General features: G+C 34.3%; 1 non-coding gene across 1 annotated transcript; it reads right to left on the bottom strand.

Annotated features, from left to right (window-relative positions):
* Positions 1-8,171: 8,171 nt before the first annotated feature.
* Positions 8,172-8,278, bottom strand: LOC120885949 (U6 spliceosomal RNA). The gene has a single exon (XR_005728742.1). It is a non-coding gene; the product is annotated as a U6 spliceosomal RNA (small nuclear RNA).
* Positions 8,279-11,730: the final 3,452 nt, after the last annotated feature.

Genomic DNA, 11,730 nt, shown 5'->3' with positions numbered 1-11,730 from the left:
AAACTGTTATTATATAATATCAATATTCAATTATAAAAATCGGGTTGGACTTACTTCCGGGTGCCCTCAAACATACAGTGTCTGTACTTCCAAAGGCAAGTCCAGCCATAGGCTATTTTGCCAATGTGTCGGAGTAATCTGTATTTTTGTATGTGATTTCTACTTTTATAAACTTGTTTTAAAATAAAACACATTTTTATAAAAAAAAAATAAAGTAAATAAAAAAATGAAATTAAAAAGGACTTTCCATTCAGAATAATAAAAGAAACCTGTATGGACTATTGGATAAATAAACAAAAGAGGTCTATGGCCTGTTTTTGAAAAAAAAAATAGCAAAATGGTGTTATTGAAGGAAATAAGAATTTGAAGAGACAGAGAAAACTATTTTCATCAACAGGAAGTTTCCTTAATGATTATAAATATTTAATATAATTTTAATGAAGACCTCAATGTGATTTTTACTGAAATTTAATGGAAAGTTATATTAAAGGGTAAATAGCCAAGATGATTCTATTATACAGATACTAATTATGAATACATAATTAAAACAGTATGAGTTTGACACTGGGATAAATAAAAAGATTTATCAAATAAGATAGAGCCTAGGACCAAAGTGAAACATATAGAAGAACTTATATACCATAGAAATAGAAATAACTCCATTGAGAAAATATGGAATATTCCATATATAATGTTAGAAAAATCAGCCTTTTCAATGAGAAGAAATAAATTTGATCTTTACATAAACCTATAAAATAAAATTACAGATGAACTAAATTTTGTAATGTGAAAATTTAATTTTTAATATATTGGATGAATATTTAGAAGAACATTTTTGTAAACTTGGAAGGCAGGATTTCTTAAGAAATATACAAGAGTCTGACTCATAACAAAATAGATTAATGGCTTGCTTATTTTGAACTTTGAATTTCGGTAGTACAGATAACACTATAAGCAAAATTTAAAAAGAAGTTACATGCAGAGTTAAGGTTTTAATAAAGGCTGTACTCCCTGATAATCAAAAAGAAAAAGAAATTGAAGGAAGGAAGAAAGGAATGAAGGGAAGAGGAAGATGAAGAGAAATAGAGGTGGAAAAGAGAGAAAAAGGAGGGAAGAAACAAAACAGCTGAAGACAAAATGATCTAAGTTGATAAGAAGCATTTTTTTTTTTTTCAATGCTGGGCATGGAATCTAGGACCTCAAATGCTTTTCCGCGGAGCTACATCCCCAGACCAAGAGGGAAATTAAAACAGAAAAAACTGAATGGTCAACAAGAAAATGAAAAATGCTGAGCCTTTCAAATAATCAGGGAACTGCAAATAAAACTACACTGAAATAATGTTTTACACTCATCAAGTTGCCAAATAAAATAAAAAGATCCAAGTTTTACAAAACCAAGCATTTGGTAAAGGTATAGAACAATGACAACATGCCTACTCTGCCTGTGAGATGTGCCTAGTTATAGTGGCTTTATAACTTAATTTGACAATATCTAATATGTGCAGACCTTATGTTCCAACAAGTAGATGCTCCCTCAAAAGTGTATACCAGAACTTTCTTGACATCCACAAAAATGGACATTAATAGGAAAATGGGTAAATGAAGTGTGGTATGAACAGCAGTTGTAACCTAGTGTGTGTATGTGTATGTATCTGTGTGTACATGTATATATATATGGAATTCCAAAAAAATGTATTGTAAGGCACCTTGCTGATGACACAATAACATTTATATAAAATTTTAATAACACCCAAACAATGAATATATTGTTCGTAGAGATATACAAGTTGTGTAAAAACATTAGAACATGGATTGACTGCAAGACATCAAACTACTATATCTCTTGATATTGGTTAGAGAGAGAAAAGAGTAGTAGTGAATTTAAGACAGGAACAAAGGGGACCTTCATTTACTGTATATTGTACTATCTGTAATAGAATATTCTGTATGTGTCTACATAAATGTGTATGCATCTGGGTGCATATTTATTTTTCTCTCTATTAAATCTAAATTAAAATTACAAGAATTAACAGTACCTTTGAGTGAGAGAATTTTCACATCAAATTTTCCATTTTTATTTACCTTTTAATGTTAAAAAAGTATGAACCCTGCGTGTGAAACAGATGCTGAGTTATGATAATCTGAGGCGAAAGGACTAACAGAGACATTAGAATCTTAAGAAGGAGGCCTGCAAAACACTATGCATCAAAAATGGTAATTTTCCTGCCCCCTTAAGAGGAAGTCAACGCAGTGTCAGGTTCCAGCTGTGCTGCTAGTTAACACTGCAGCTCCAGCAGACTCTGGAGTGTTTTCCTGGAGGATGTGTTTTAAGGATGCAGAGGCAGAGCTACAGCCAGGGACTTCTGGGGGGAAAGGAGGCTCCATGCAAGGTAGGATGCAGAAGTGGATTTTCATGGGGCCAGGGGAGATCAGCAAAGCAAAACAAAACAAGACTCTGAAAAGCTGAGGACAGAGGAAATACTTTCTATGTGAAGATTCCTGAATTTGCCACATTTTTTTTCCTTTAGATAAATCTTTTTTCTCTCCTTTGCCCTCTTGCCTGCACTCTCCCCTCTGCCCACTCCCTCTTTATCATATGAGAAAAGTTCAAACTTATATTTTATATTTTAATTTTTGTATTTTCCAAAAGACTTTATTTGGAAATCCCTCTTTTTGTCCCCCCAAAATGAAAATTATGAAACGCTTCTCAAACCTCTGAAACTTTAAGGCAAAGTAAATTTGGTTCTGTGCCTTAGAAATATTGTGTTTTGATCTGTGCAAGATCTTTCTATGGAAAGACTTTACTAGCAAAACAGGGGAGGGTTGCCTTGACTTTAAATATAACATACTGTACTAAGTTTAAGATGTGCCTTTTTTGAAATGTAAGTTGGCATACTTTTTTTCTATATCATTTCTAAGGTGTTCAAAAGTTAACTTAAATATCACTAGCAATGTAGTCAAAAGCAATAAAAAATACTTTTACTTAGAGATTTTGCTGTTTATCTATGAAAATAAAATTTAAATTTTCCATTGTAGTATATTTACTGAAGAAAAAAAGATTTAAGTGCAGTTAAGTACAAGTAAAACACTTTGAGTCATTTGTTATCCTGCCAATCATAGAGAAGTTGATTCTAATCAATGTATTTTACTTTATTCTATGACTTAAAACCAAAGGAAGAGCTAACAACAAATTTTCATTCACTATGAATGATGTATTACCAAAAGTTGTTTTAGGTTCATGAGACCCCTTCTGGTTCTATCTGAGGAGATTATCTTTCTGAGGAGATCTCAAGAGAACCCTCCCCCTATATAAAGCTCAAATTTTCCAACTGAAATGGACCATTAGCAGTCTCAGAGCCTGGCTTGCGTTGCAGCAGGCTAGTGAGCATCAGTGGACTTCACTTAGCTATGTGGATTCTACTTGTCCTATATATCTCTCTAGCATGTTCTGAACTAAAATTCTTTAATTGCCACAATGATATCTATACCATTTCTCTACCTCCTAAATACCACTGTAAGTGACTGCTCTAGTTGCAGGACTCCTCTGACCTCTGAAGCACATGGTTACAATTTTCAGACTGAGAGAACAGCCTCATAGGTTACAAGTTCTAGGATAATTTGTGGTATATACCTGCCAATAAGCATAAAGCTTTTTTTCCTATTCCCTAATGAAAATGCATACAAGCAAATATATATTTGGAAATCTGCCCCTGGGCTCAACTAACCAAACTTATACGTGCGTGTGCATGCATGCCTACACATACATACATACACAGATTCCAAACACACAAAGCAACACTTTAACCTGTATAACTTAGAACACATATATCTAATTAAAATACTCACCTGAGGGAACATGTTAATTACTTTGATAATATGTTTTTAAAATATGAAATATAATTTATTTAGATATTTCTGGACTAGCTAGTGATAGCAACCCATATAAGTCTGTCAGTTCACTCAGAATGCAAATGTTTTACTATCTGTAAACAGTTATTTAGCAGAACCTTAAATCCCTTTTAAAGTAAAAGTGTTTATTTTTATAAATAATTAATTAGGTTGGCCTGATAAGGATTTACATGCAGAGATATGTCCATCATGCTTTGAGCCATTCCTTGTCAGTATAGTTTTGGGGACATCAGGTGGTGAGGCTGGAACTCAAATTTAAATTAGACCTCAACACCACTGTTCTTTCCATTACCTGGATGGTCAAAGAAGGGAAGAGAAGTTCCTCAGGGAAAGAGTGGTACACAAAATCTTAGATACTGGAAACATCATAGTGTATGCATGGAATCATAAGTATTTGAGGCATTGCTGGAGGTTTTCTCCTCAGATAAAAGTAGAATAAGAGGCAGAAACTGCACACACCATGCTAAAGAGAAGGAAATCAATCTCGTGAGCAGTGCAGAGCCAATAAAGAATTTTAAGCAAGTATGATATATGGTAATAATTGCATTTTAAACATCAGCAATTAAAAAAAGAAAGAATCTGTTTTTGGAGAATACTGGAATAATTTTGGTTTGCACCTAAATTATCTTAGAAGATAATGGGTGGTAGGATGATTTACAAGAGAGGATTTAGAAATATTTAGAAAGTAAGATGAGGAGCTGATGGAGACAGACTGGCTATTGAGAAGAGTAATAAGAAAGCATAACAATAGTCACTCTCAACTGGGCTGGGGTTGTGGCTCAGTGTGAGAATGCTTGTCTAGCACACATGAGGCACTGGGTTCAATCCCCAGAACCACATAAAAAAATGAACAAATATAATAAAGGAACTGTGTCCACCTACAACTAAAAAAATATTAAATAAAAAAGAGCTTATTGACCAGTATCAATGGCATACATGTAAATTCAAATAAGTGAAGACAAAAGCAATACAAGAAACATACACAATATTTAGTAAGAACTTACAGAAAAGAATAAATTTATTAATTAATTATTAATTTATTAACTCTCAACATCTAGCTTGGGGGATAGGAAGGTGGAAATGACAATCATGAATGGAAGGTATTTAGGAGAAGGAGTAATTCCTTGGGAGTATCAAGGCAGAGACATCAATAAATTCAGTAGAAGAAATAATGCTAATAGTAGTAAAAAACTGTCTATGGGTAAGGTGGATGTGTGCTTGGTACTTAGAAAGAAATGGGCTAGAATTGTGTAGATAAAGGATTTATAGAAATAAAATTGATCAGGGAGAGATGATGGAGTAAGACAAAAAGTGGATACAAGAAAAAGTTTACTATGGAGGTCAAGGAATGAACACTACCAGGAGCAAATTAGACTAGAAAAGTAAAAAACAAAAGAATGTTGTGCCATGGAAAAAAAATCATCAAAAAATTTTTATTTTAGCAAACAGAGTTACTAAGACCTATAGTGTTATAAATATGTCTATGAATTTGTATAATTCCATCATGTGTGATATATCTACATGAATTTTATATATACACACACACATACACACATACACACACACACACATATAAATCTTAGGTTCACATGAAACATAACCAATATATACATATAAGCAAAGTTTTATATATCTACCATATGCATATTACATATATATAGTATGCATATAAGAATATATATTCATGTAGTAAGTATTTATTTATTTATTTATTTATCCGTGTTACACATGGAAAGAGAAAGATGTTTATCTCCTACAGGTTTTTATTGTCTATGTCCATGGTCTCCCACCTGAACACACACATACACACACAGAGAGAAATGGAACTGAGTTTAATATTAGGTTGAATAACAGCCACAAGAAATAGAATAAAGTAGAATATTTTCAAAGGTGCATGGGTCAGCTTTTCATTGCTTTGACAAATTCCTGAGAAAAACAACTTAGAGGAGAAAATATTTACTTGGGCTAATGGTTTCAGTCCAAGGTCAGCTGGCTCTAATTCTCTGGGCTGAGGCAAGGCAGAGCATCATAACTGAGAGATGTAGTGGAAGAAAATGCTCACTGTATGGTAGCCAAAAAGCAGATATGGAGAGTGGGTTGTAGGTAAGATATACCCTTTCAGGATCAGCCCCCAGTGGTGTACTTCTTCCAACCAGGCCCCAAGGTCTACAGTTTCCAACTGTCTCCCAATAACACCATCAAATATGAATTCCTTAGTGGATTAATTCATTGATGAAGTCAGGGCCCTCATAATCCAATCACTTTCCCAAATCCCCATCTCTAAACACTGATGCTTTGGGGACTAAGCCTTCAATTCATGAGACTCTGGGGGACACTTCATATCTAAACCATAACATGCTGGAAATTCTTTCACAGCTGATCAGCGTTTTTATCTTTACTATGAACAATCCAAGGTTGTCATATGCTTACAAAAAGTTGGCCTGCTGTGGGTTTGAAGAGATCAATGTTGTATTTCCTTTCCCAAAGTATTGCATTTCTTATTTCTATTTAGATATCAGTTCAATCTGATAGGTTATTTGTACACATAGTATTAGCTAGGCTTTCTAACTGTGCTGAGACAAATAGTAATATTAATAAGACAGGAACCATACATTAAAAGAGCTTACTGGGCTGGGGTTGTGGCTCAGTGTGAGAATGCTTGTCTAGCACATATGAGGCACTGGGTTCAATCCCCAGAACCACATAAAAAAAATGAACAAATATAATAAAGGAACTGTGTCCACCTACAACTAAAAAAATATTAAATAAAAAAGAGCTTATAGACCAGTATCAATGGCACACATGTAAATTCAAATAAGTGAAGACAAAAGCAATACAAGAAACATATACAATATTTAGTAAGAACTTAGAGAAAAGAATAAATTTATTAATTATTCATTTATTCCTCATCTATTGAAGAATAGATTCAAAGTGACTCACTATATGAAATAAAAGACAAAATTAATAACCATAAATTTAGAAGAAAATAAGTTTGGAAAAGTAATTTGAAGTCAACAGCAAATGGAGAAAGAGAATACATAATTAAAGGTCTAAAAAATGCTAAGATAGGCATTTGGCCTCTAAGCTTTCTGGAAATTAGGCAAAAATGAGAACATAATCAAGAACATATTCATATTACCTCTCAAGAAAAGGAAAATGAACCTTTTTGGTAGAGCTGAAACCAAAGAGTTTTTCACTATAGATAGTTAAAAAGAGAACAATGCGGCATCCTCAGTGATATCCATAACATTAAACGGATTTCATAGAGCTATTTTTTATAGTGGCTGTTAGCGTGGGCCAATGATGACATAATGCCAAATTACATTCAATAAAAACAGTTTTACAAGAGAACAAACCATATGGTCCAGATGTGCAGTTTTTGGCTTGCAAAGTTTATTCTGAGGATAGATTTTTTTTTCTTGTTTCCATAGGAACACATGGACTATATTTCACTCAGGCAATTCTTTGCAAATTTATGTTGCCTAACCAAGTATTTGGTGAATATTAAGCAACAATGAGTTCAAGGTTATAGTCTTCAGCAAATACTTAGGATGTAGGTATTCAGCCTATAGATTAAAGAATGGAAATACCTGGTTCACTCTGAGAATAGGAATGATTACAGAGGAAAGAATCCATGGAATTTTAACTTTTTTGTTTGTTTTTGTTTTTTAATTTTTGAAGTAGAGTTTCATTATGTTGCCCAGGTTGGCCTCCAATTCCCAGTCCTCTTTAGTTTTCTGAAATAGCTGGGAGTACAGACCTGATCCATGAAGCCCAGCTCATAGCTGTTCTTCCTTTTTGTTTTTTAAATTATTATTAATTTGTATGGTGGTATATTATCCATTACATAAAATTTTTTGGAGAGGGTGGTACTGGGGATTGAACTCAGGGACACTAAACCACTGAGCCACATCCCCAGCCCTATTTTGTATTTTATTTAGAGACAGGATCTCAAACGGACTTGCTTAGCATCTTGTTTTTTGCTGAGGCTGGTTTTGAACTCATGATCCTCCTGTCTCAGCCTCCTGAGTCCCTGGGAAAAATTTACCTTCTTGACCATTTTTTTGATGAACATCTCAGTGGCATAAAGTACATTCACATAGTTGTGCTACTGTTGCCACCCTCATAGAACTCTTCTCATCTTGCACAATTGAACAACTGCTCATTCTTTCTTCTTCCAAACCCTGGCAGCTATCATCCTATGTCTGTCTCTATGAATTTGACTACTCCAGGTACCCCATTAAGTGAAATCATACAGTATTAAAAAAATTAAATGCTTCACAAATTTGCATGTCACTCTTGCTTAGAGACCATGCTAATTTTCCCTCTGTTTTTCTAATTTTAGTGTATGTGCTGCCATGGTAATCACTTTGGCTAGTGTGTGAGGGAAGAACAGGAGCTCATCAGACTTAAAATCGAGGAAGCTTCTGTCCAAAGGCAGGACGCTATGATAATAATGTTTTCTGTGTTGATTAAAAGGCAAGAGGGAATGCTGAAGGACATGAGTTTAAAAGGCAGAAAGATGTCAGATGCTAAAGAGCTTTGTAAACTGTTTAAGAGTTTGGAGTTACAGACAATCAGAATGGAATAGGGAATTATTATTATTTCTATTTTGGGTGAATAATTCTAGAACAAAAAAAGAAGGCCTAGAAAAGGATAAATTCTAAGACAAAAAGGCCAATTAGAAAGCTATGGCAAGTAACTCGATAATCTTCTTTCTCTCTCCGTTTTTCTTTTCTCAATTCACCACGGTGTTAAGAATGGATATTACATATTTGTAGATTATGATGAAATTTGTGCCTGTACTGTACTATTACATCCTTACTCATAATCTTCTTTCCCCAAGCTTAGAATAAAATTTTAATATTTTAGAAAAATCTTATATTTTAGCAAAGAATCCAGAGAAGCCAAAGTCAAAATCTAAAATTTACATTTACATAAAAGCATTTGGGGAGAAATCTCCTCCCCTAGGTCCATCTCAGTTCTTTCCTTATGTGATTTGCATAGCAATTGAGTCTACTAAATCACTTAATGGTTAGTTTCTCTGGAGCTCTATGTGAATCACTTGTTATTTATTCAGTTATTTTTAAGGAAGTGGAACCCAAACACAGAACCCAAACCTATATTTTTTCTTCATGACAAAATTTCTGACATTATATCCCTTAAAGACTTGCATGTGGTTTAGAAATAAGCAGGATGAGGGTGGATGTTCTGTGATTGGACAAAACCAGTGTGGGGCTTGCTGCTGGCAATATAGAATTCTTCTTAATGTCTTAATGTAACCCAGTGAGCGAATTACTGGCTTGGGAGACGAAAAGGGGAAATAATCCTCTTCCTGCCTGTGATGAAGGGTCATGGCTGACACCAAAAGACAGGCAACAAGAGAAAAGCATTTTGAACTGATTTGATCTTATTTTTATGTGACATGAAAACCTTCACAATGAAGACCCAAAGAGCCAGTTCTATTTTTATGCTCAGCAGTGATGAAGCATAGACAGACACGGAAATAGGACTGGACAAAAGAGTCTGATCTTATAGTGATAAACTGGGGGGGAACCCAGGGAGACCCATCTGTTCAGATTCAGTCAGAAGTCACTGTTATCTCCAAACGAGGGATCTTTTCCTGCTTCTGTACCTTTTCTCTCATCACAGTGTCCACCTTAGATGTTCTCTCTTATGCAACTTCCAGATGTTGAAATCATAACTATTCTTTGATAACCTGGAAAAGAAGAAAAAAAAAAGCTTTGTCAAGAAAACTTACTGGACGTAGACTCTGCATTCTTTGAAGCCTGGTTGGATTTTGTTCAACCTTTTCCATAGCACTTATTTCATTTTAACTCTAAATGCTTATTTTAAAATTCCTTGAAAATGGCGAGATAATGTCATAATGGTGCTTGAATTCTCTGTTTGCACATAAAAATGATAAATATTGAATAAATGATAGATATTCACTTATCCAGTAAATATTTGTTACATGCTTATTAGATGACAAACATTTTTTAGGCATTAGAACTACAGTAATAAGACATAGTCTGTGGCACTGGGGCTGGGGATGTGGCTCAAGCAGTAGCGCGCTCGCCTAGCATGCGTGCGGCCCAGGTTCGATCCTCAGCACCACATCCAAAGATGTTGTGTCCGCCGAAAACTAAACAATAAATATTAAAAAAAAAAAAAGAAATAGTCTGTGATCTTGAGAAATCTTGAAATGGGTGAGAGATCTCTCAGACGTATTTTATAGAAAGAAAAGAACATCCTGGAATAAAAATTAAGAAGGCACATCAAAGATTATTAGAAAAGAGTCCTAATTCTGGAAACAATTGTAATAAAAATGCAATGTGGGATCTCTATTTTTGACTAGTAATGGCATTTCTTAAGTGGCAACATAGAATTCTTCTTAATACAGCAAGGAACTGGACTATAGAAAGGCATAGTTCAACTTAAAAGAAGGATTTTTAAAAAAAATTCAGAACATTCTTATATTGAACTTGCATGCCATAAACATAAAAAGTTGTTTTTTTTTATCTTTGAAATTGTCTAAAACCAAATCTAGATGACCAGCTGTCAAGTGCAGTGTACAAGAAATCATTATAAGGGGTAAAAATTTTGAGAATTTTAAAGACCTAAGTCTAAGCTCTAACGCTATTGCCATATATTGCCCTATTGAAAGCTGATGCTTTTAAAACTACCAGAAGACTATCCAGATGTATGTAGACTATCCTGATGATACTCCCAGTACATCAACATTACTGAATAACAAATCAACTTCAGGCTGTACCAAGTTGCTGAGGAGTAACTTGGTCTTCTGTTTTAACATAGAGGCTCCAAACCAGTATTTTTGTACAAGTAATTGTTCAAAACTTAAGCCACACTATCCCAAAACATGAAGGTTAAATATTCCAGAGAGAAAACTCAGGCACTTCCTTTGCTTCTGCATGAACCTCCTCAAATTCTCTTTTCCAAGTGATTAAATTTAAGGAAGCAGGTTCCACAAAAGAGCTTGGTCCAATGAAGTGAAGGAAACAGAGAAAGAAGTAACAGAGAAATCTCTAATATTTTAATCACATTCTAATACAACATTTACAGAGGTGTTCCCAAATACTTCAAATGTGAAAAGGAACTGGACAGAATATTAAAAATGTCATATAAGGCATAATGAAGAACACCAGTGCCCACTTCTATTTCTCCACTTTGAACTCTTCCTTCCCTCTTTTCTATCTAACCTCATATCATTTGAACCTTAACTGGAAATGCCCGGACCACTGTAGTTTCACACTCTTTCCTGGATCTCCCACAATAACATCAAACGCATGTTTTTTTAAGACTCCGAATCTAATCTTGTAATCAAGCTCTTTTAAAACACCAGTTTGCAGGTGAGGGAACAGAAGTTTAGATGGACGTCCAAGAGCGCAGGACTTTCTTCAGGATTATTTGACCTCACCTCAAGTTTTCTGAAGTATTGGATATATAAAATAATATACTAAAATAATTCTTCAGCCTAAAAATACAGTCAAGTTTGGACAGAATGCTGAGACAGAAAGACTTTCACCTCAAAATGTAAATTATGAAGTATGTCAACCAGTTCTTCTCAGTTGAAAGTTCAGTGCTGTGGAGCAATTTTACCTAAGACCAACTTCCAGGCCTGTGCACTGTTCCCACTGAGTTGTTCATCTATGTATTTAGCTTCCTCTTAAATAGTCATCAAGAAGCGCCTTGTTTTGTTTTTAGTCAACACACTGGTATTTTAGCATGTGATTGCTCAAAGAAGAGAAATATTCTCATTACGATTATCCCTGTGTATATTTTCTTTATACCATGGAAAAA

The sequence above is a fragment of the Ictidomys tridecemlineatus genome, chromosome 1, assembly GCF_052094955.1.
Source record: "Ictidomys tridecemlineatus isolate mIctTri1 chromosome 1, mIctTri1.hap1, whole genome shotgun sequence".
NCBI classification, from domain to species: Eukaryota; Metazoa; Chordata; class Mammalia; order Rodentia; family Sciuridae; genus Ictidomys; species Ictidomys tridecemlineatus.
This window is presented reverse-complemented; position numbering and strand designations above follow the sequence as displayed.